The sequence below is a fragment of the Tursiops truncatus genome, chromosome 4, assembly GCF_011762595.2.
Source record: "Tursiops truncatus isolate mTurTru1 chromosome 4, mTurTru1.mat.Y, whole genome shotgun sequence".
Taxonomy (NCBI): domain Eukaryota; kingdom Metazoa; phylum Chordata; class Mammalia; order Artiodactyla; family Delphinidae; genus Tursiops; species Tursiops truncatus.
The window spans coordinates 134573085-134599400 of record NC_047037.1 but is presented as its reverse complement, the minus strand read 5'-3'; the positions used below and the strand labels follow the sequence as shown (position 1 = coordinate 134599400).

The 26316-nt window shown below is 39.1% G+C and overlaps 1 long non-coding RNA gene across 2 annotated transcripts in view; it reads left to right on the top strand.

Annotated features, from left to right (window-relative positions):
• Positions 1 to 17188, top strand: part of LOC109547761 (uncharacterized) — a 34173-nt gene extending 16985 nt beyond the window's left edge. Inside the window, exons 4-5 of one of the 2 annotated variants that reach the window (XR_012331601.1) lie at positions 400 to 506; positions 16254 to 17188. This is a non-coding gene — a long non-coding RNA (uncharacterized lncRNA). Of the gene's footprint in view, positions 1 to 399; positions 3829 to 16253 lie in introns of those variants that run through there. The other variant, XR_002173715.3, reaches the window with a different exon arrangement.
• Positions 17189 to 26316: the final 9128 nt, after the last annotated feature.

Below are 26316 nucleotides of genomic sequence, written 5' to 3'. Positions count from 1 at the left end.
TAGTTTGTTCAGGATTTTGTACCTGATAAGTGAATTTGATGTATCATTTCTTTATTTTGTAATGCCCTTGAAGATTTTGATATCATGATTAAGCTGGACTTTTTCTGTTCTCTGAAAGGTTTTGTGTATGATGGATGTCATTTCTTCCTTACATAGTTAAAAGAGATCACAGGTGCAGCCATCTGGACCTAGAATTTTCTTTGTGGAAATATTTTTATTTACAGATTCAATTTCTTAGATAAATATAGAGCTATTCATATTTTCTCTTTCTTTTTGTGTCAGCTTTGGTAAGACATGATTGTCAAGGAATGTGTTCATTTCATATAAATTGTCATGTTTACTGTCATAAAGTTTCTCATAATATCTTTTAACCATATTTTTAATGTCTATTTCTTGAAGGATGAGATGAATGTTCCAGATAAACCACATGCAAAGTCCTGGTGGTAAAAGAAGTACAGCATTTGGGGAAAGCAAATCTATCATATGAATCTAAACACAGCACCAGAGTGGGTATTTTGAGATATTTTTAATAATTAGGAAAGAATAACGACAAAAATCATGGTCTTTGCCTGAAAAGAATTTGTTGTCAGCTTACATTGAGACATGGCTTATATATATTCGCATTTCAAGAGGGCACATATGAGACTGTATGTATGTATGTCAAGTGCTTTGCAGTGGATTTCAGATTGCGTACAAAAGTGCCAAAGGAAATGCCAAATAAGGGGGAAATGAGTTAATATTTTTAGGTTGTTTAGAATATGATCACCTATGTTTTATGCATGTTTAGGTCAAATATATCCTTTGTAAAATATAAGCAATGTCTGCCTCTCCTAAGAAAATTTGATTTAAACTTGTACCCAGAAGCCTGTATGTGCATGCCACTCCTTGGTGTGTTTTCTTTTGGCCAGTGGGCACCTGGATCTCTTTTTATTTTTTCAAAACATTTTTTCTTCCTCTCTGAAACACTAAGCTAATAGTTTAGTAATGTAATAAAACTCAAAACAATTTTCACCTGCATCTTTGGCATAAATCAATTAAATTAGGCACAAATATTGGTGTTTTAGAGATGAAAAAGAATTACCCAGTAGTGCTGATATGGGGGTACTGGTAATCTAATGAATAACATACATTTCCTTTCAGCTTACTAGCTGAAAGGAAATGATTTATTTTACAGAAATAAGTTAGCCTCAGTGTCCTGAGCATTGAATCTCATGTCTGGCTCTTACATCTAGAATTAAAATAGAAAGTTTAACATTTTTTTAACTTATAAATTTCTTTTTTATAATCATAGAAAGCTAGGCATCACAGCCTCTAAAGTATGGAAAGGTGCAAGAGTATTTCTGAACTTTTCTTACCTTACAAAGATCGTCAGGACGGTGTCCCCCTTGCTGTTTTCTTTTTTTGTTTTTTGTTTTTTTGGGTTTTTTGGGGAAGAGCCTTGTGTTGTCAGAGATAAGCAAAGCAAAGTTGTTGATTAGAGTATGGAGAAGTTCTCTTTGGGAAGTACACTCTGTTTTGTAAGTAAGGCTGGTCAGACAGAAATTAGAAGGAAGTCAAGTCATTTCTTTTCTTTTTGACTCTGCATCATTGGTCTGTGTCCTGGGTGCCATCATTAGTGGCCTTCCTTGGCCCTCAAAGTGCTGAGGGATAATAACAATGAACATGGAATAAATAATCATTCAAAGATGAAAGCAAATAAAAACAATTTAATACAAATGCTAGATGAATTTACTGTTCAGAGATCCTCACTAAAATAACTCTTAATGAATGTACTTGGGGAAAAGAAAATTGAACCCAATAGGAAGGTGTGGACTCCTAGAGAGGCCTGTAGATGGGGCTGGAAGAGGTATAGAAAGATCTTTAAGGGACGTCCCATCTGGCATTTCATCTTGATCTTTATAACAATGGCTATTGGGAGCATTTAAGCATGGAGAGACAGCTCCACTACCTGCTGAATAGTGGTTGGAAGACAGCAAGATAGGAAGCAAAAAGATGGGTTAAGAGGGTGTAGAGGATTTTCATACAGGAAGTGATGAGGACATCCACCACGTAGTGGAAATGGGTTTTAGCACTGTGGAAACAGAAAAGAAGGACCTACAAGTATGTCAGGGTGACTGGATATGAGCCATGAAGCTGTGATAGTAGTTAAGGATGACTCAAGTCTTCCCCTTAAGTTGTTGGTGGTGCCATTGGCTGGGGGAAAGAAGGGTTTGTAGGAAGCAGTTTGGGTTTGAATACTGAGAGGCTTACAAGGCATCTAAGTGGAGATGGGCCTCTTCAAACCCCAATATTGTGGTGTTATTACATGTTTTAGAATTTTTTCAATCTGATGGTTTTATGATATTCTGTCTCTCTCTTCCTCCCCCAACCATTAAATTGTATTCCTCTGATTGCTAGTGAAGCCCAGAACTTTTCATTGGTTTATTAATCATTCTGGTTTACTCTTCTGTCAGCTGCCTGTGAGCTGTCTTTAGCAGACGTAATAGTTTGCTTACCCAACCAACATTTCCCTCCTTTCTTTCTTATTAAAAGTGTCCTGATTTGGTTGAGGTGTGAGGTGGCAATGTCCCAAGAAATGACGGCAGGTCTTCCCTAAGCTCCTACAGATAAGCAATGATTGGTCATCTGTCCCATTTCTGGCCAATAGGACCTACAGGAAAATCTCCTTTGCAGGTATTTGTGCTGTCTTTTCCAGTATTGGGCTTATAGATTTCACTCTGTTTATGGTGTCATACAAAGGTTTTTAATTTTAATGTAGCAAAAAATGTATCATTCCTTCTTTCCTTGTCATCTTTTGTCTTGGTTTAGAAGTGATTCTCTATCCTGAGGTTCTAAAACTATTCTCTATTTTTTCTTCCATAAATGTTAAGTTAAAAAAATCTTTAGATTTTAAATACATCTGGAATTTATTTTTGAATCTGGCATGAGGCAAAGATGTTTTTACGAATGTGTAGTCAGTCAGCCCAGAACATTTTTTGAATAGTTCATTCTTTTTTTCTGGTTTATATTAGCACCTCTCTCATATATGAAGTGCACATGGATATGTTGGTCTGTTGTAAATTTCCCTAATCTGTTCATTTGGTCTATTTTTCTACCAATATTTCTTTTCTCTAATAAGTTGTAAGCTCTCTTGAACTTTTTTTTATGTAAATAATTCTTTAGTCTACAAATAATGACAATTTTATTTCTTCATTTCCAATGCTTATATCGATTATTTCTTTTTCGTGCCTTATTGTGCTGGCTAGGATTGCTGATACAATTTTAGATAAAAGCAGTGAGAGTAGGCATTGTTTCTTGTTCCTGACTTGTTTTGGTTCTTTTAAGGGAATGTTATTAATTCTTCACCATTGTGTATGATTTATGTTGATTCCATTGATCAAGTTAAAGGGGTTCCTTCCATCCTTAACTTGTTTAGGGTATTTGTTTTGTTATCCAGAAAGGTATTGAATTTTACTTTTGTGTTTTTCTGAATATTTTGATAATCATATAGCTTTTCTCCTGTAATATGTTGTGAATTATATTTGTAGATTTTCTAATGTTAATCTAATCTGTAGTCCTGTGATAAGCCATACATGGCCATGATGTAATTATTTAATAGCCTGCTGGATTTAGGTTACCATTGTTTTATTTAGAATTCTTGCATTAATGATCATAAGATGGATTGACCTATAGCACTTTTTTCTTTTAATGTCCTTGTCCAGTTTTGGTGCCTAGGTTATACCAGCCTCATAAATTTAAGTGGGGAGCCCTCCCTGGAATCATTTGTATAAAAGAGGACAGTTTGTGGAATATACCTGCAAAATCATCTAGCTCTTCACAGTCTGTCTTTAGCATTAAGGACCCTCCAGGCAAAGGGACCCACTCTATTGTTAGCTCAGTCTTCTGTCCTCAAGCTCTGGACTGGGCTACATGGAGTCCAACTCCCTCCTTTTACCTCATCTTGAGAGACTCTTGGCTTTGACCTCCATTTTCCTCACATGGGACTAATAAAATAGCAGGAATTTCAAGAAATGAAGCAACTATATTAGGGAGAGACACAAAAAGAAGTGTGTGGAAGTAAGAACTTTTAGTATCTTTTCTCTTCCCATGCTAGTGGGGAAAATGGAGGCTCCTACCATAGTTAAGAATGTGTAGATAACATGCTGGATAAAACCTTGTCTTAATTTCTCCCTAGGTTTCTATTTTTCAGGGAATTTGGATAAATTCCAATTTGCAGGCCCTTTGGAAAAAATCTAAGTCACATGTTTATTTTTTAGCTTAAAAAAATATGTGTCTGATTTTGAGCCCTTCAAGGACATTTTTCTTCTTTGAATCCACCCCTGAGCACAACGCCTGGTGTATCACAGGTGCTCAGTAAGGAACTGTCTGTTTGAAGATGTTTGTTCTTCTACAAATAACTTATAAAATCAGTGTCAAAATCAGGCCAGACAACGACTATTATATCTTCAGGGAAGGAAGCTCATTTTATTTCTGCTTGAAACTAAAAGCCCTCAAACCAATAAAATGATGGAAAATGGAAGTTTTTTAGGACATCATTAATTCCTACTATTTGATCACTTACATGGGTATGTTGATTTCCAATATTAAAATGGTCTTTTAAAAAAATATTTTGCTTGCATTCACTGCCTGCATTTCTTATCTTGGCCTTTTGGTGTCATTCTTAGATTAATCTGAAAAACATATTAAGTAAGGGTGAAATTATTTCCCTAGCTTTGGATCTTTTTGGTCTCTGATTTGAACTGAAGGTTATCATACTTATAGTGCAGTTTACTAATATAACCTTTTCAATGTTATCTTAACGGTATGTTTTATAACTGACACACAACTGTAGAAGTTTAAGTACAATACAGAGAACCAGTAATAGTAAAGTAAGCCTTTATTTTTATGACTAGTCTAGAAAGAGCTTTTTCTGAAATTACTATACTGAAGTTGCTAAAGTTAGCTACATATGTTACTAAAATATGTATGCTACATATATAATTCTAACATAATTCTAATGTTTATCATTACATAATAATGTAACAATATGATGTTACATTATAATTTATATATGTAATATACAATATATACATATTTAGTTAAAGCAAACCAGGGTTCTTAAGCTATGACAAGTCCTGATTCATTCTCAGTGATCTGTAAAATAAAGCTTACTATTCTCCATGGAGCTGCAGAGAGCTGATGAACTTGGCAACAGTTCCTCTTTCTCTTCTGTACATGGGGATACTCATACCCTTTTATCCACCTGTGAATGAATATGAAAACCCTTTACACTTCAAACTTATTGCTAATCCCAGTGTTAGCCACATGCTTTTCCTTCCCTCCCAACCTGCAAATGCCTCAATAACTTTTCTTCTTTTCACCATTAATTGTACTTTTTTTTCTCCATTGTCATTTTAATGCATACGCTTAAGGAGATTGACTTTTGTATGGTGTAACAAATAAGTGAACAAACCAACAAAATATATATTGACCCACAGTTCCACAAGCAAGAAGCAAAAGTGATGAATTCATTGTGTTTGACTGTTACACTTGGAATTCCCAATATTCTGTCTTTTAAGTCTCAGAGGAAGGAGCTGTACTTGTCTCCTGGATCTTTGAACAACTTCACTATTTGAGAGAATGAGTGTACTCACTCTGTAGCCTCTAGTATATCTGCCAGCAACCTTCAAGTTTGGTGACCAGAGAAACCCTGGAGATCTATTTCTCAAAATATTCAACTTTCATTAGGATCCTGTCTGAACAATATAGCAAAATAAATTTTTTAAAATACATTTTCTCAGAAAATGATTATTCTAATTTAGACCAAATTCAAATTTAGACCAAATTCAAATTCAGTCCTGCAGTTGGTCATGTTCTATGGTGTGAGATCAATGGGGTCTGAGAGCTCCACCATACTTTCAAGCTAGCATGTTGGCCTAACACAGTTTCATGGATGCTGGCAGAAGGTATGAGACCCCTATATCAGAGACAAATGACTTCATTACATATGGCGCAGCAAGCAGTGTGAGCATCACTGTGTTGGTTCTCCTTGTCCCCTTATACCATTGGTATAGTGCAGATGGGCCTAGATTTTGTTTATGCAATCAGTGGGTTGAAACCTTGTACTTAAGGAACCCAAATCTTACATAATGAGCAGCAAGCATTCTAACCCTTTGTTCCAGAAGAAGATATTATCTCTATCTTCCAAGGCTGTTTGCTATACAAACATTCATGACAAGGTACTCCAGAACAAAGAGTGGTCAATGCCTTGTTTGCAAGATTTGTCTTTGAGAGACAGAGTAGAGTGTGCTTTCAGAGCTGTCGCACCCTACAGGGGAGACAGTTGACTATTTATCCTCTAATTCCCATTTGTTATGGGCTGAGAGCTGATCCAGGGGCATTAATTCTCTACCACTTCCGGTCTTCCTTACACTGTGAGAGAGAAATCCATGGTGGAGGAGGTGAGTTGCAGGTATGGATCATGGTATGGACAGTGAGTGTCTCGGGACTCTGGTGTGACATTGATAGCCTCTGTCACACTCGCCAGTTTTAGTCCTTCCTCCTCCCAATATTACTCATATATATTATTTTCCCTTTCAATCCATGCCTGATCTGTTAGTTCTGCTAGAAACACTCATAGGCCTTAAGTGGCTGGTGGTGGTATTTTCAGTTAGACTTTTCTCAAGTCATTCCTCTTAACCAGTCTACTACTCAACAGTGTACCTGTTAGAGAGTGGCCTGGGGAAAGGAGCAGAAGCAGAATTCAAAGAGGTCAATTTAGCTACTTATTAAATCTTTGGAAATATGGAGAGGAAAAGGTGGGAGCTAATTGCTCAAATATGTGTTTTAAAATTACTGTGTCTTTTGTTCCTGATCTCTGTGACCCCAGCCTTGGAAAAGCAAGAGTTGGTCCTTAATCAAAGAGTGTGTCAAGGATTATTTTAAGAACAAATTGAGGAAATGTAAGCACAAGTCTTTCATCACCTTTTCACCACGATTAGATTTATTTGCGCTCTGTTGACGGCCCCCTTCTCTTTCAAGCTCTCCAACTGCTTTAGAATCAAGGGTGAAAAATGAAACCTAGTTCCTGCTTTTAAGAAAATGAGAGAACGCACATGCCATATTGACAGGTGCGTTTCCTGGGAGCTTAAAAGTATTGAGGATTTTTAGAAAAGAGCTATATGACCCTGGCCAATGAGAAATCCACTAACTCAGAATCAGGGATAAATTTAAAATGCTGGTGAAATGCATTGATACATTAGGGCTAGAAGTAGAGGAAGGGTTTGCCAAGCAAATTAAAAGTACAAACAGGGGAAATATATAGTTTTTATAAGGCTGAAGGCCAACAAATGTTTCTAAACACTTGTAAACCCTCTTTGAAATTGAACGCTTCTGTGAAACAATGAATGTTCTAATTCCTAATGTTTCTTTAAAAATCTGTTATTAAAAATTCTCTAAGACAGTATGCTCTTTCCTTTCCTTGGGGGCCCTGTCATCCTTGTTGCCATATGAACTTGAAATTAAGCTGAATTTTGTGAAAATGTTTCTCTACTTCAGACTTTTTCAAAACTTTCCACCCAATTAGGGAAAATTAATGAGGTTTACTGTACTTTGTGTTGATATTTAGTCACTGGCAGACAGATGGGACTTTGTTCCTCCCAAGTTAGTGTTTGAAAGCAAGGAGTTGTTTTCTTAACTTTCCCAAAGATTAGGAAAACACTATTCTAGAAAGATTGTTTCTTATTATTCTAAGCATCTACCACTTTCCACCTTTCAGCTTGCTTTCTTCATACTTCCCTGAAGGGTTCCAAGTCTTGCACTCTATCATTTATTCTCTCACAGTATGGGCTTCCTTCCATATCCATGGATCCTGCATCCATGGATTCGACCAACCACAGGTCAAAAATATTACCAAAACATTCCAGAAAGTTCCCCAAAGCAAAACTTGAATTTGCTGTGTGCTGGCAACTATTTACCTACCAAATACACTGTATCTACAAGTATTGATGTAGCATTTACATTGTATTAAGTATTATAAGGAATCTAGAAATGACTTAAAGTGTACAGGAGATGTGCGTAGGTTATACTCAAATACTACACCATTTCCTATGTGAATTTTGGTATTCTTGGGGGTTCTGGAACCCCCATGGATACAGAGGGACAACTGTACTTATACAATCATTACAGATCATAGCAAATGATGATAAATGAAACTTGAGATTTCAGTACAAACTCTTGATCATCAGGATGAAGAAATAGAGATCTGTAGAGGTAAACAGAGTCATCTAAGTTTTGCTGCTTATTTCAGGCAGATCCAGAATAAGAACCCTTGAATCCCTTACCCCTAGTCTGGACCTTTTCCCCAGCATGGTCCACTCCCTGAGAGAAAGAGGAAGGGGTGGGAAGACAGAGGGAGAGGGAGAGGATGAGAGAGAGAATGAGGGGCTGGGTAAAGGTTGTATCAGTATTTACTGTACTATTCTTGAAACTTTTCTCTAGGTCTGAAATGTTTTTTCAAAATAAAAATTAAAAAAAATATAAAAGTCTTAGTCATATTTTAAAAGTTTGACATAGTGCAAAGTCCCTGAAGGCATATTTATCAAATAAAGCAGATGTTTACTTTCAATTAAGGTTCAGAGAGGAGAAAGACTTTTCTCCTGTGATATTTTCTCTTTTTAAAAACTATTCTTAAACTCTTTATTTTGAGTCACAGATAATTATTCATGAATATTATGTGTGTGATTCTTTTCCCTTATGAAATTCTGAGCCAGCAAAATCGACATTATGCATTTCATTCTGATGAGATATTAAGAATTTTTAAATGGACTTTTCTTGAAAGATTCATGGCCTAAATGGTGCTAAATAACTAAAAATTCAATACAGTCACTAATAGATATTTTACTTAATGCTATGAAGGCTAGCATACCAAACAATTGTACACGGATTATAATTGCAATATAATCTAATTTCTGTATTCTATGTTTCTTTAAATTTCTATAAATGTTTCTTGATTTTAGAATGTTATGTAACACATTCTCTTAATAGTTGTATCATGATATCTTCCCCTCTCCACATTAATTTAACTATTAGTACATTCTTTTTTTAAAAAATGTATTTATTTTATTTATTTATTTTTGGCTGCGTTGGGTCTTTTTGGCCACGTGTGGGCTTTCTCTAGTTGCGGTGAGCAGTGGCTACTCTTTGTTGCGGCATGTGGGCTTCTCATTGTAGCTCCTCTTGCTGTGGAGCATGGGCTCTAGAGTGCAGTCTCAGTAGTTGTGGCACAGGGGCTTAGTTGCTCCATGGCATGTGAGATCTTCCCAGACCAGGGCTCGAACCCATGCCCCTGTATTGGCAGGCAGATTCTTAACCACTGCGCCACCAGGGAAGCCCTATTAGTACATTCTTAATAATTATTTTAACATAAAATATGCATTTTTAATGTCATAATTAATCTTTATAGCAGGTACTCTTGAAAAAATAAATATTCATTTATCCTTAAACTGGCTGATGGAATTTTAACATATAAAGCCTGTAAGGAAATTTTTTCTTCTCCTACCTATATTAAGTAAATTGTCAGATATTGAATCCAAATCCAAACAGCATGGTGTATGAGTCAGGGTTCTTCTGAGAAACAGAACCAATAAGATATATATAGATATATACAAAGACTTTTATTGGGAGAGACTGAGGCTTACAATCATAGAGGGTGGGAAGTCCCACCGTCTGCTGTCTGCAAGCTGGAGGCCCAGAAAGACTAGAGGTATGGTTACAAACCCAACGGCCTGAGAACTAGGGGAACCGATGGTGTAAGTCCCAGAGACTAAAGCCCTGAGAACCAGGAAAAGAGAAGATAAATGTCTCAGCTCAAGCAGAGGGCAAATTCACCCTTCTTCTGCCTTTTGTTCTATTCAAGCCCTCCGTGGATTGTATGATGCCCACTGGAAGAGAGACATAGTGTGCTTTACTTAGGCTACTGATTGAGCTGCTAATGTCTTCTGGAAACACCCTCACAGATGCACCCAGAAATAATGGTTTGCCAGCTATTTGGGCATCCCGTAGCCCAGTCAAGGTGACACGTAAAATTAAGCATCACACATGGCATGTTGATATCATTGATGTTGTAACACTGGTTAGATAGGATGCACATGACTACACTCCCAGGTTTATGGATCATAGACAAGATTAGAGATGCCAGAAATGATACTGCAGTCATACAGCCATTTGGACCTCAAATGGCTGAAAAGATTTTTCTTGAATATCAAGGCCAAAGCCCAACCTTGATGCATTCTTAACAGAGATATGTAAACTTAAATTAAGCTGAGTCACACTGACCTCTTCATGGAAACTATTAGGAACCATACGAGCCATTAGAAAATACAGTGAAAAATATCACACTCGGAATTGCAGCAAAATATAAATTATCTAGGAATAAACTTTTTAAGACCTGTTTAATGCTTATGGGAAAAAAACCCCTAGAAAAGCCTCATTAAGGAACATTAAAAAAATTAAGACTCATGAATAGAGGACACAGCTTGTCACTGGTTAAGGAGACTCAGTATTATTCAGTAGTCTAAAGATGTCAATCCTTTAAAAATTAAATCAAGCTTCTTCCCCCTCCCCCCCTCGCCACCCCGGCCCCAGGAACTTGAATATTAATACTAACGTTCAACTGGAAAAATAAGTATCTAAGAATAGTCCTGAAAATTCTTTAAAAATGGGATTGGGGGAGAGTATTTGGAGGGTAAGACTATCTCCACTAAATATTGAAATTTTTTATAGCATTACCTACAATATCTATATAGTTGGCACTGGAATGAGAACAGACATGTCAATTGAACAGAATATTCCAGAAATAGCTCATAATTTATGGGGAGCACAAATACACAAAACCCTAAGTACATTAAGGCAACGTTTTATCAGCAGAATAAGATAATTCAATAAATTACATTTGCTCAATTTACTACCCATTTGGTTAAAAATATCCCACTCCTAAATATCAAACAAATTTCAGATGAACTAAAGATTTAACCACAAAACCATTTTATTACTAAAGAATTTTAAATCTCTATCCCTATCTATATCCATTCTTAGGAAGGAAGAGGAATTTATAAACATGATACAATAATCAGAGGTAAATAATGGGAAAGACTGATGAATTTACTTAAAAGTTGAAAACTTCTGCATGAAAAACATACTATAGGACAAATGGTGAGCTAGCAAAAGCATTTTCAAATATATAGGACAAAAGGTAAATGTCATTGCTATGTAAAATATTTACAAATCAATTTATAATAAAAGAGCAAGCAATCCACAGAGGAAAAGAAGTGGTAAATGCCTGGTAAACAAAAACTATTCAACATTTCTCAATATTAGGAATCTCAAATTAAAACAAGATGCCAGTTTTTCTCATTTATCAGACAGTCAACAACAAAAGCATATTTGAAATTGCCCCGTGATGATGCTTGTATACACACTGGCTTGATGGGAATACAATGGAGGATCCTCTCTGCTGGGCCACAGTGAACATTCCTTTTGGAATTTAGGAATGTATCCTGCATCCATGTTCTCCTGGGTACATAAAGTGGTGTGTTGAAAGATGTTCATTATAGCATTTTTAATGATAGCAAACAGTTGAAATATCTTAAGTGTCCACAGGTGGTATTTTGTTTAAGTAAATCACGATAAATCCAGACAGTGAGGTAGGCTACAAGTCCTGGTGTTGGAGAGACTGCTCAACTAATGCTGTTAAGTGGAGTCCCATGTAAGACAACATGTACTATATGATCTCATAGATGGAAGGGTCCAAAAACCTATTTTTGGTGATTATTTCTGGGGCCTGGAGTGGGTTGGGAGATCTGGTTTTATTTCTGTATCAGTTGGATTTCAATTGCAGATGACAGGAGTGACTCTAGTTGTGTTAAGCAGAGATTGATTTAGTAGTTATTTCTTAATAAATGCTGGAGAGGGTGTGGAGAAAGGGGAACCCTCTTGCACTGTTGGTGGGAATGTAAGTTGGTGCAGCCACTGCGGAAAACAGTTGGAGGTTCTTCAAAAAACTAAAAATAGAGTTACCATATAATCCAGCAATCCACTCCTGGACATATATCCAGAGAAAACTCTAATTCGAAAAGATACGTGCACCCCAATGTTCACTGCAGCACTATTTACAATAGCCAAAACATAGAAGCTTCCTAAGTGTCCTTTGACAGATGAATGGATAAAGAAGATGTGGTGTATATATATATATATATATATATATATATATATATATATATATATACACATATATACACACACACACACACACAATGGAATATTACTTAGGCATAAAAAGAATGAAATAATGCCATTTGCAGCAACATGGATGGACCTAGAGATTATTATACTAAGTGGAATAAGCCAGAGAAAGACAAATACCATGTGATTTCACTTATATGTGGAATCTAAAATATGATAAAATGAACTTATTTACAGAATAGAAACACACTCACAGACATAGAAAACAAACAAACTTTTGTTTACCAGAAGTGAAAGGTGGGGCAGGGATAAATTAGGAGTTTGGGATGAGCAGTCATACACTACTATATATAAAATAAATAAACAACGAGGTCCTACTTTATAGCACAGGGACCTACATTCAATACCCTGCAATAAACCATAATGGAAAAGAATATTAAAAAGAAGAAAAAGTCATATATATAAGACTGAATCTCGGTGCTTTGTGACCACCTAGTGGGCTGGGATAGGGAGGGTGGGAGGGAGACACAAGAGGGAGGAGATATGGGGATATATGTATACATATAGCTGATTCACTTTGTTATACAGCAGAAACTAACACACCATTGTGAAGCAATTATACTCCAATAAAGATGTTAAAAAAAAAAGACTGAATCACTTTGTTGTACACCAGAAACTAACAAAACATTGTAAATCAACTATACTTCAATTAAAAGAAAATAAAAAATTTTAAAAATTAGTTATTTCTTCTATAACCCAGTATTTGTGTTCCTTAAAAACTCTGTGTTCTTAAAAAAATACCCCACAACTTTATGTTCTTCAAAATTAATAATTACAGAATATATAGGTTCCGTGCAGATCACTCAAAACTTATGTCATTTTGCATCTAGGGCACCAGCAAAAACAATGATTTGAACCTCAGAGGGCACTTGGACAGGTGACCGAACATGTCCGGAGTTAGCCTTGGGATGTTTAAAATGAATAAAGACGAATGAAAATGCTGGCTTTTGGGCTGAGAAAATGCAGATGGAAACTCCAAACCTGGAAGGAAGAGCAACCTATTCTGTGCAAAGCTTTGCAAGGCTGGAGGCATCTCTTCTTGGGGGAGGGAGCCGCGGGTGCAGGCAATCCTCTAATTTTCTTAGGGTAGAGTTGAGAAGCATTCTGTTGTGGAGCTGAAGGTTTTTCTTTTCCTGTTCCTCTTGCTCAGAAAAAACTGTGTATGAATCAAGACAATTGTCATGTTACTGTCACATCATCCCCTGACTCCCAGTCCTACATGAGCTATTTTGGAGTCTTAGGAAGAGGCCTTGTGGCAGAACAGACTGTGGAGTGAGGGGCTTACAGAATTGTCAGAGGGCTGGAGGAGGGGCTCTAGGGTGGTCATCTGGAGGACTCCAAGAAAAAGTTGGGGCACTGGCCCTCTAGGGGAGCCACTACCTGGTACTGGAGGGGACTAAGAGACCACCAGTGGAACTGCTGAGTTAAAACATGCACTGTCAATGCATCTGAAAAATAAGGAGTTGTGTGTGAATGTGTTGTGGATATGTGATGAAGCAACATTAACATGTGAACAACGGTAGGATCTAGATGGCGGCTATATGGGTGTTCACCCTACAGTACTTTCAACTATTATGTATCCTTGAAAAGGTTCATAATTAACCAAAACAAAACAAACTAACAGAAAAAAGACATGTTTTTCTCTTTCTGACTTACTCTGTATGACAGACTCTAGGTCCCATCCACATCTCTACAAATGACCCAATTTCATTTCTTTTTATGGCTGAGTAATATTCCATTATATATGTGGACTCTAGAAAACTGGTACAGATGAACCTATCTGCAGGGCAGGAATAGAAATGCAGACATAGAGAATGGACGTGTGGACACAGGGCAGGAAGGAGAGGGTGGGATGAATTGGGAGATTAGGTTTGACATAAATACACTACCATGTATAAAATAGCTAGCTAGTGGGAACCTACTGTATAGTACAGGGAACTCAGCTCCGTGCTCTGTGGTGACCTAGATGGGTGGGATGGGGGAGGGAGGTCCAGAAGGGAGGGGATATATGCATACATATAGCTGATACACTTCACTGTACAGCAGAAACTAACACAACATTGTAAAGCAATTATACTCCAATTAAAAAACAAAAACAGGGCTTCCCTGGTGGTGCAGTGGTTGAGAGTCCGCCTGCGGAGGCAGGGGACATGGGTTCGTGCGCCGGTCCATTTGCAGTAAGTGTGCTTTTAATTTTAAGAACTTAGTTTGACTCCTTGATTCAAGAAAATCTGAGAATCATGGTTCTTAGCTTCCAGGTGTCTACAGTTTAGGGTTGAACAGAAGAAAATCATACTGAGTGAAGTAGGTCAGACAGAGAAAGACAAATATATGATATCCCTTGTATGTAGAATCTAAAAAAATGGTACAGATGAACCTATTTACAAAACAGAAATAGAGTCACAGATGTAGAAAACAAACTTATGATTACCAGGGGGAAAGGGAGGGAGGGATAAATTGGGAGATTGGGATTGACATATACACACTACTATGTGTAAAATAGATAACTAGGGCTTCCCTGGTGGTGCAGTGGTTGAGAGTCTGTCTGCTGATGCAGGGGACATGGGTTCGTGCCCTGGTCCGGGGGGATCCCACATGCCACGGAGTGGCTGGGCCCGTGAGCCATGGCCGCTGAGCCTGCGCGTCCGGAGCCTGTGCTCCGCAATGGGAGAGGCCACAACAGTGAGAGGCCCGCATACCGCAAAAAAAAAAAAGTCTAAAATAGATAACTAATAAGGACCTACTGTATAGCACAGGGAACTCTACTCAGTACTCTGTGATGACCTATATGGGAAAAGAATCTAAAAAAGAGTGGATATATGTATACCTGATCCACTTTACTGTACACCTGAAACTAACACAACATTTAAAAAGATAATTTTTATTGGAGTAGAGTTGCTTTACAATGTTGTGTTCGTTTCTACTGTACAGCAAAATGAATCAGCTATGCATATACGTATATCCCCTCTTTTTTGGATTCCCTTCCCATTTAGGTCACCACAGTGCGTTAAGTAGAGTTCCTTGTGCGATACAGTATGTTCTCATTAGTTGTCTATAACACAACATTTTAAATCAACTGTACTCCAATAAAAATTTAAAAAAATAAAATAAAGTATATACTTTAGGAGATATGTATCTATATGAATACATTAAGTGCTTGCTAGTAAAATAAAGATATTGCAAAGCATAAGGAAAAAAGAAGGAAAGTGGCTGTAATTGATGCTGATGTAATGGATTCTCTTTATCCACTGCAACGTCATACTGTTTTGTGTTGTTTTCTCTTTTTTCTTTTTCATGAGTTTTATAAATGAGGTATGATTTATGTACATTAAAGTGCACAGTTTGATGAGTTTTGATAGATGTATATAGTTGCATAGTTACCACACCAGTCACAATATAGAACATATCCATGACCTCAGAAAGTTCTTTTGTGCCACCCCTAGGGGCACTGCTCTGATTTCCAACCTGATAACTTAATTTTGCCTGTTTTCTACCCCAGAGAAATGAGGAAAAGAAAAAGTCCCGCTAAAATAATCTGTCCAAGAACAGTGATAAAAACATTATTCATAACAGCCCCAAACTGGAAACATCCTAAATGTCCATCAACAGGAAAATAAACAAACTATGGTATATTTGTAAAATGAAATACCACTCATTAATAAAAACGAATGAATTATTGCATTAATAAAGAGGAATGAACTATTGCTACACACAACATGGATGAAGCTCAAACACAAATTAAGTTTCTAATTATTAAAAGAAGTTTCAGCACATTTTAATTCTGGGACAAGTTTCACTTTTGCTTTATGCATTTCTGTAGTGGTTAAGTTATTATAATAATTACATATTAATATTAAAAATTTAAAAATAAAATGCAGTAAGCCTTGTGATTAAAGTTAGTAGCTTTTGTTGTAATATTATACAATTAAATTTTTTTTTTTTAATAATTTTTTTTTTTTTTTTTTTTTTTTCAGTACGCGGGCCTCTAACTGTTGTGGCCTCTCCTGTTGCGGAGCACAGGCTCCAGACGCGCAGGCTCAGCGGCCATGGCCCACGGGCCCAGCCGCTCCGCGGCACGCGGGACCCTCCCGGACCGGGGCACGAACCCGCGTCCCCTGAATCGGCAGGCGGACTCTCAACCACTGCGCCACCAGGGAAGCCCAAAATTAAATATTTTAATTATATTTATAGCTCAAATATAAGTTATTTATATTTAAATATAAAGTAAAATAATGGATATCTTATTTATTTGGAAGTGGAAGGGATCAAAACATGCCACCCCAAAATATGCTGCTTTGGCATATTGATTATTCTGAGCTGCCAGCAACTGAGAAACTGCTCTCTATCCTCACCCTTTCTGCCTAAAAGCAGGACATAAATTTCCCATGAGAAAGGTGCCCTCCTGGTACCAGGAAGAAGAGAACGTTCTTATCCTGGGGGATAGGAAGTTGACACCAAGATGAGTCAACTCATCATAAGCACAAACCTTACTGAAACAACCCTCATCTTCCATTAATTTCCCTCATGTACTTCCTGGCCACTTTCCCACAATGCTTCACCCCTAGAAGCCCAAATCCCTTTCCTTCGCCTTGCCACTTCTCCACAAATTTATCATCTTTTGTTAAGTTGTTTATAAGCTCCTGAGTCTAACAAGTTCTTTGGAGTTTTTGCTTCTTATCCATGAAGCCCTCTGTGTCACATAAGCAATGTTAACATCATATAAACTTTGTATGCTTTTCTTTTGTGAATTTGACTGCTGTTAGTTTAATCTGCATGTCCCAGTCAGAAAACATAAGAGGGTAGAGGAAGAGTTTTTCCTCCCCTCCAGAGGCAAAGAACTCCAAGTCACTAACTGCTCTTCTAGGTGACTGATAACTAGGACCATATACAGAATAGGTGACTCATTGACTTCCTGAACACACTCAAATTGCCTTTTCAGAATAAGTCAACATTGCATTTTTTTTTTTTCGGTACACGGGCCTCTCACTGCTGTGGCCTCTCCCGTTGTGAAACACAGCCTCCAGACACACAGGCTCAGCAGCCATGGCTCACGGGCCCGGCATGTGGGATCTTCCTGGACTGGGGCATGAACCCGTGTCCCCTGCATCGGCAGGCGGACTCTCAACCACTGCGCCACCAGGGAAGCCCAACATTGCATTTTGATTTGACTTCATAACTCTATCGGTTGGGGTGCGTCTGGAGCAATAGGAAACTTACTAACAGAGGTTTCGATCATAACAACTCGTATTTACGTTACAAAAACTCTGGAAGTAGGTGGTCCCAGGGTAGGTTTGATGGCATAACAATGACTCCAAATCCTGAACTTGTTTTCTTTTTCATTCTGAGAATGAAAAAGTGAGAGCAATGCCCCTCACCTTCCACTCATGCTCGCAAGACGGCTGCCACTGCTCCAACCATTGGGTCCTCACGCATCTGACAGTGTTGTGGCTGTCAGGTGTTGTGACAGGAGGAGCTGGCGCAGAAGGGCTTTCTCCTCTGCAAGTCTTATTTGTCAGGGAGGAAAGAATCTTTTCTGGAAATCCAGAAGAGATTTCTTACATCTCTTTGGTCAGAACAAGGTCAAGTGGCAACCACCAATCACTGGCTAAATCGATTGGGATTGTCACCATTCAGTTACACCAACTAAATCATCCAGAGTGACACATTGGTGCCCGAACAAAATCAGGGTCTGTAGGCTAGGAAGTGGCTGCCTGGGACATTCCCAATGCCTGTGTAGATCAATAATTTTAGGTTATTTCAGTAATGCCCTGCCTCACCAATGCTTAGTGTATGGACCTTTTTTTCCTGAGGAGATGGTAGAGCAGAGGAAAAGGCAAGTTCTGGCTTAAATCACACAAGCTCTGTGTCTTTGAGCAAGTGACTACTTTCCTGAGAGTCAGTTTTCTTATCTGTAAAGTGGGAATGATAATAATCCTTGACATGTAGGCGCTGGTGAGGAACAACAGAAAGAGTACATGGAAAACACTTGGCATATAGTGTCTATAGCACGTGATCTGTGCTTAATAAATAGTAGGTATCGTGACTCTCAGAAAGAGGAGCTTGGGCTTAAACCACGGCTTGTATCAACAAGTCAGTTTGTACATTTCTGTAGTCATTCCCTTGAGAGACCTAGAGGATACATATCTGAAGTCCTCATGGAGCTGCTGTGAGGAGTCCATGAGGTTCAGGTAAGCCCATAGTTGGTCCTCGATGAGTTCTACTCGGAGTCCAGTTGGGAATCAGGTTCATTTCCTGACAGTTATGTGAACTTGGTCACCTCTATGCTGAGATCGGGCACCCCTCCCCTCCCCTCTCTGATGAACCCGGCATGGGTCCGCCCTTATCTGCCTGTGTGCAGCTCTGTGAGTGTTTGCAGAAAATTGGTGAAGGTCTGGCCTTGCAGGTTGCGATCTGTGAAGGGCAGAGTAAACCAAGGGGATGGCAGGCAAGGGATTAATGCTGGAATCTTCCAAAGCCACAGGATGCTTTCTTCACAAGATTTCGAACCTTAGTTCTGGATTTTTGGATTCCTCCCTTTTTTATAACTTGGACTCTGACATCACTAAGCAGGCAGAGCCTTAGGAAACCGTACAAGGACTTGGACCTTTGTGATTTTCTGCTACAGTTTCGTCCATCAGGAAAGGAGCTGATGACTGAATATGGTTCTGTGCGTTCATCCACTGCTTCTGAGTACGCACAACGCCTTCACTGATGCTACCACACTGGAGCCTGTACAAGAGAGGTGGCTCTTGTTTCTCCCTTTCTGTAAATGAGTAAAATGCAGCCTCACAGAGGTTAAACGATTTAGCCAAAGTTATCTATTTAGTACTTCATTAGGAATTGGGATTTGAGATCTGATCTGAGGGTCCCTGATATCCTTGGGAGACAGTAGTTTGACTATTATGAACAAGGAACATCTTTCACTTTTTTTCTTTTGGGTTTCTGTAAATTTTTCTCTATTATACAGAACCAAAGAATGAGAACAAACCCCACCCCCCTTACAGCATTATCCAGGCTTCCAGTTTATAGGGCAAAAGATTATCCTCAAGTCGTTCCACAGAAAAACCACCATTGGTGTGGCATAGAGAACTTCCCAACGTAGGAGACTTCTGAAGCCTGAAAGTTAAAAACCAAAGGTTAATTCACACCACCTCTGTGAATCAAGTGAATATTTATTTTCACGATTAAGAAATGGCAGAGGGATTAAAACATGGTTTTTGTTATGCTTTGTTTTTCCTTCATCTAAAATCTTCTGAAGATGATTCTAGGGCAGTCTCTGGGGAACCGAGGAGAACACACACCTCCAGTTTCTCAACAGCTCACTTAGAGGAGGCTTCTGAGATTCAGGTCTAAACACGCTCCATTCATCATCCACGGCCGGTGCTCCAGGAATGCAAACATCCTTTTTAGGTGGAGTTGGTAGATGGCCTACGATGTCCGCTGCCCTCACAAACGGCTTAGAGGGTCCTACTCAACCAGTGGTGGCCTGCCCAGAGTCATCCCCCATGACAGCCCCCTTCAGTCCCCATCTTGCTCAGACCCTGGGTCCTTACCCAGCACCTCTCATAGCATCTGCCTCTAGCCTCCTGGCCTGGCAACATCTGGGCTAAAGGCCAACTATGGTCCCCTCTTTGGACCCACGTGGGCTCTTGAATGCTGAGGGCACACTCCCTCTAACCGTTTACTGTGAGTACTTGTGCATCTGTGTGGCACAGCTGAATACACACCCTGGGGGGCTAGAGGTGTGTTCTGTTCACTGTGGGTCCCCAGCGCCCTGGCCCAGCAGGCTCCCAACACTCATCGAACAGATGCAGGAACCACTGTGGAGTGAGCTCTGCCTCTCAGTGCATGGCTGATACCTCACTCAACAGGTGCACCCCAGGTGAGTCATTTTGGATCGCCCTCCGCCCCTTCTCTTCCCCAGGCTCTAACAAATGGAACTTGAACCAAATTCAACATGGTAGTAAGAGCTGGATTCCTGTTTTCCCCTCTTTATTGAAGACACCTGGCCAACAGCTGGTTCACACCTGGATACCTGGGAGCCAGGCAGTTGCAGCCTCCCCACCGGAGGGCCCTGTCCAGGGGGGCTTTCTAGGCAGAGTCAGGGTTTACTGGAGAGTTGGGTCCTTCTCTTAGTCCACGAGGCAGTCCTGAAAAGGGACAAGAAAATGCCACGGGCAGGGCCCTGACACAGTACCTACACCCAACAGAGCGCCTGATCCTCCGGGGAAAGCAGAATCAGCCATGCTGAGTGATTGGAAATACAGACCTGATCAGTTCCACCTGTTAAAGACTGAGCAGTTCCTCTCCTGGAGTACACAGCACTTGCCGAGAGAAAGAGGAGATGCCCCTTAATTCTGACACGTACAGTCCCAGGCCAGGACACATGGTGTCTGGAGGAAGCCCAGGCGGGGTTTCTGCCTGCTCCGTGGGGCAGCCCTCTGATGCATCGATGCCTGGACAGGACTCTGGAGCCGCCACCTAATCTCCCCGCCCCTCCTCTGCATCCCGACCCGTGCACCCTCCCACAGTCTTCTACTCCCCCCTTACCACACTGCACAGAACATTTCTGTTTATGTGCCCGTTTCCCAAAATACTAGAGCACTTGTGCCATATAGTATGTGCCAGGCATTATTTAAACCTTGTCACACATATTAGCTCATTTAATCTTCACAAGAACCCAGTGAGATCGAGATCCCTGTAGCCCCATTGAATAGTTGGGGGCAAGGGCTCCATGATTCACTCTTTTGTCCCCAGCCCGGGACCAGGTTACGTAGAGAAGCTCTCGGGACATAGAGTTGAGTGCTTGAGCGGATGAAGGAATGAGCTGTGTTTACTGGCCATTTAGAGAAAAGAAATACATCATGTCTACTCAGCACTTTCCTACTTTCCTTCCTTCTCGTCATCACTTCTCTGTCTTATCCTATTATTTTCCCAATCCTCCCTCCACCACCTCAAAGACAAAGATTTAAGCCAACTGAAGTAAAGTATCCATTAAAAACAAAGTCTCTTAATTGGCTAAAGTTACATTTTTCTGTTTGCTCTCTGCGGTTTGTGAAAGAATGAGGTTGGTGTTACGGTCTGTTTGGAAAATGCCCTTTGAGAACAGGGACAGTTAATGACTGTTTCCCACTGAGTCCAACAGACAGTGCCAAGTACCCCGCAGGCACAGAGAAAATATTAATTGATGTTGATTTCCTTACTTATTATTTAAATATGCTGAATGGCCCCTGAGAAGCTTTCAAAAAGTTAACATGTTACCCAAAATACATGACTTATCCAGGGAGTACTTTACTCTTTACTCACTGAGAGTTCAGTATCTCTGTTTTCGAAGCCTATTCATTTTGCAAATTTGATGAATTTGCACAGGAAGAAGTGGAATAATATTTGGTGATAAAATGGTCGGAAATACTCCTGATTTCTACTAAAAGTCAACTGAATACTAAGTTGCCTGTGCATGACAAGCACACGTGGATCCCCATGGGTTGGAAAATTTAATTACGTCTTTATACTGATGTTGTGTGTCATAAAAAATATTGTTAAAAGTTGAAATATGACAAGCTTAATTGTTTTCCCTATTTCCCCACTTCTAGAGCACCTCGGCGGCATAAGCCTAAAAAGTTAGGCCGTTTGACATTTTTGGTGCTCAAGTTGTTAGGAAATAATTTTATTTCAAACCCAAATCGCAGACAGCTTTTCATTCTGAAACAGGAAACATTTAAGAGTTATCAGTGTCACGTACTGTTGAGAGATTCCAGAATATATTAGGCAGATGAGTATTTAAAGTGGTGTGAATAAGATTTCTCTTGTCATCACTTATATAGATTAAGGTTCGGAGTTTCTCTGTGGATTTCTGACAAGCCGTCAACAACCATGAAGGATGAGTTTCCTTCGCTGATTTTGCTAATACGTTGTCAGCTGATCAACACTGAGGGCTGGTCAGATTGGGGCTGTGTGTGGTTTGTGATCATGCAGGACAGGACTGCAAAGGGATTTTGATGCTGTCATTAGCGTATGATTACATTAAACAGTAAAATAAGACAGAATACAGTTCACTATCCATTTCTTGAACACTTGAGCCAGACGTGTCTTGAAATTTGGAAGGTTTCAGATTTTGGACCATACTTTAATAGGCATATCACACATCGTATAAGAGCCCTAGCAAGGTTTGCAGCATCAGTCCATAATCTAAACTGTTAACTATGTCTTTAATCAAATATATTAATATTCTCATCAGTGGGAGAGGGACTATGCATAGCGACCTGTCACTTCAAGGCAGGTTTTGTCCCCAATGAGTTAGCACAAGAATTTCAGTTTCCAGAAATGTTCGGACCTTGAAATTGTCATAAGGGACTGTTGATGAGCATAATTGAGGTCCAAGACGTTCATGCTGCCAAAGGAACATCAAATCCAATAACCACAGCATCTTAGATAAAATGCCACACAATTCCGTCCTAGGAAGGACTTTGTATTTTTAGACGCCACTTGCTGAAATATCTGGAATCTCTATCCAGAAGAAACAATCAACCTCCACCTGTTGTTTTAGAATGTGTACTTAATGATGTTAAATTTTAATTTTTATTTGAATAAGTAATATACTGGTAGAAACTTTTAAAAATCTATGCTCTAACAGAGCAAATCTTGTCATGTTTTCCTTCAGACCTTACATGTGCATGTAATTTACTCAATGGAGACACTAGTCTTTCGTCTTTTTTAAATTTAAAATTATAACATGTGTTTTTCTATGCATTTTACTTTCTTTATAACTGTCATTTTGAAGAATCTTCTTTGAAGTAAAATTGAACACAGTATTCCACTGCTACCTTGGAAGGAGGAAGAAAAAACACAGAGAACACAACAGAAACTATTGGTAGCTATCCTGCCACATGGCTTAAGCACTGCTGTTAATAGTATGCAAAATAATTGTCAAGATCTTAATCAGGTACACTTCTGCCATGGTGAGTACAGTTTTATAAAATAAAATAATTGCATCAAAATGAATACCATTTAGGTTATGCATTTATTTTAGCAAGTGACTCAGACCTAAACCAAGTCACTTAACCTCACAAGAACTTAATTTCCACCTCTGTAAAATCAGAAATTTTATGAAGTTTCTAAGCCACTGATTACTTTTTTATTTTTAACATCTTTATTGGAGTATAATTGCTTTACAATGGTGTGTCAGTTTCTGCTTTATAACAAAGTGAATCAGTTATACATATACATATGTCTCCAATATCTCTTCCCTCTTGCATCTCCCTCCCTCCCACCCTCCCTATTGATTACTTGTTAAGCAATGAAAAAGTTTTGTTATATAGATAGTATTCTGGTGACAATTAACATTGTCAGCTTGAAGAAATATAGTATCCTTAGGATTTTTTGATTATATTATTATTTGTAACTTTTTAAAAATAATAATTTCCGGTGATTGAATTTCTGTTAGAGCTAAGGTTTGTATTTCTGTTAGAGTTTAGGTTTGTATTTTGGAGTTTTGAGCCCATGTTAATTTGTCCATATACTTTCCAAGTGTTTTTGCTATTGTCAGCTACAGAACTGATAGTGACAGAAGAGACAGAACAAAATGATGGTTGAGAGGAAGTGGAGTGAGCTGAGATTAACTCAGTTCAACAAGAAAGGTAGTGTCACGCTCTCAAAATGTTAAAGTATCTTTCTTTTGTTTTGGTCAACAAATATGACATCTTTGGACTTCTGTTGAAATTAAAAAAAAATTCAACCATGGAATCATACAGAGTGACATCTGTAGGGACATATGAATGACATTGTTCATAAAAAGAGAAGGAGAATTTTACAAGCTAGAATTTATGAACTACATTCGTGTGAAATTAGTAGAGTGATATACCCGTTAAATGCCTGAATTTCTAACGTAGCTTGGAAAAGTCTTGCCTATTTACATTTTCCCCTTTGATTTTATTTCTTGTTCAGAGCTACGCTTTAACTGTGTTCCACTCATTGTCACTGGAGAAAGACCATTTGATCCATTCTAGAAGGAGCTTTGATTTTCCTCTAGCGTGAGACGCTTTGCAACTTAATCCACTTGGACTTAAGAGAAAGGACCACTCTAGAGCATATTGTCACCATTCTTGCCCCCACAGTTTTCCACATTGATGGTGGCCACCCTCCTAACGATGGAGGCCCTCCACCTTCCTCCTCACATTTTCGCTGCACAGGGAAAATAGAGGAGACTCCAGTGTTGAAATGAAAGAACAGTGTATATAATGCCAAGGACAAGTAGGGAGAGAGCGAGCTGGGAGGATTTTCTGGAAATTTCTGCTCTTATAGGTGTATTTATTTCTCAACAGATATTCATGGAACTTTCATTTTTCTGGTGTAGTGCTAGACTCTGGAATTAAAGGAGTAAAGAAAATTTTGTCCTCACGGAGCTTAGAGTCCACTCTAAAAGAGAAAAGCATGAAATAGACAAAATAAACTGATAAACGTGTACATAGAAAAACAAATAAATAAATGGATACAATAGATGATTAGATAAATAGACAAAAGGTAAGTATAATTATGATGTGTGCTATGAAGAAAGTGTGCGGATAGAGAGGGAGGGTCTGCCTGAAGGAGGAACATCAAAGCTGAGATGAGAGCCAAGGTCTGGTTGCTCATGGGCTTCCCAGGGCAGGGGGGTGAGTCCTCCTCCTTTTTGAACTCTGACCCAGGAAGTACTCTGCTTTAGGAATCAGATTAACTTTCTCAGCACTCACCAGGTTCTCTCTGGGAAATTTCCTGAGCAAAACTTATTGAGCACAGTTGCCCAAATATTATTCCTGCCAAAGTCCTGCCTTCATCGCTCTTAAGTGCTGACTACAGAGCTATTTGTTCTGGTTTCTGAGGAGTGAAAAGAGTTGCCTAATTTCAGAAGAATAAAATGAGACTGAAACTCTGGGTCCTTGGCTGTATCTTACTCTGCTAATTTTTCTCCACTGGAAGATTCTCTGGCAGAAAGAATTCATTGTCTTAGACAAAGGTTAGTGGGGATTGAGTTGGGAGGGACTCCTAAAGAGGTAGTTATTTGAAGTTTGGTTCTAGTGGTTTGGACATCACTTGTTTCTGTGTATATGTTAATAACATTTCTTAGAAAAACACTTGAATATCAAAAGATTTGTAAATTAAGATTTGTAAATTAAGACCATTCTGGTTTCTCAGTTACTAATGAAACAAAGGAAAAAGCTTTGGACTGGTTTTGCGGGGAGACCCGAGTTATTGTACCCATTCTGCCCTTGAGTACCCTTGAAATCTTGTATGAATCATGTGCCTGCCTTGGATAAGAGAATTCCAAATTCACATACAAAATGAAGCTGGTAGACCAGATAACGTCCAAGAAATTTTACAACCAGATAACTTCCAAGATGCGTTACAGCTTTCACATTCTAAGATTCTGATGAATGTCTTGAAAAATTGTAAAAGGAACTTAGGATGATTGGAGCTCAAAGGTGTCTACGGGGCTTCCCTGGTGGCGCAGTGGTTGGGAGTCCGCCTGCCGGTGCAGGGGACGCGGGTTCGTGCTCCGGTCCGGGAGTATCCCACATGCCACGGAGCGCTGGGCCGGTGAGCCGTGGCAGCGGCCGCGGAGCCTGCGCGTCCGGAGCCTGTGCTCCGCAATTGGAGAGGCCGCAACAGTGAGAGGCTCGCGTACCGCAAAAACAAACAAACAAACAAAAACAAAAAGTTGTCTACGGAAGCCATTAGAAAGCCCACTATTTCCATTCATAGTTTCATCCTGCGCTTCAGTTTGAAGTGCCCTGCAAGTATTACCCATCACACACTCGCCTTGTTTCACATGTTTCTCTTCACTGCTGCCCTTTGCAATGGCATTAGACCTTTTGTTTTCACATAAGAGGACAGAAACACTCCTAGATTTGAAGTTTCAGCTGGAAAGCCCAGAGGATAAGCAATAGAAATTGCTTCAATGCAATAAAAAAGGATTCAAGAAACTACAAAGTTTTCATTTTATAAAGAGCAGCAGACTTTGTAACGTAAAGAATGAAGACTGATAATGGGAACAACCGGGCA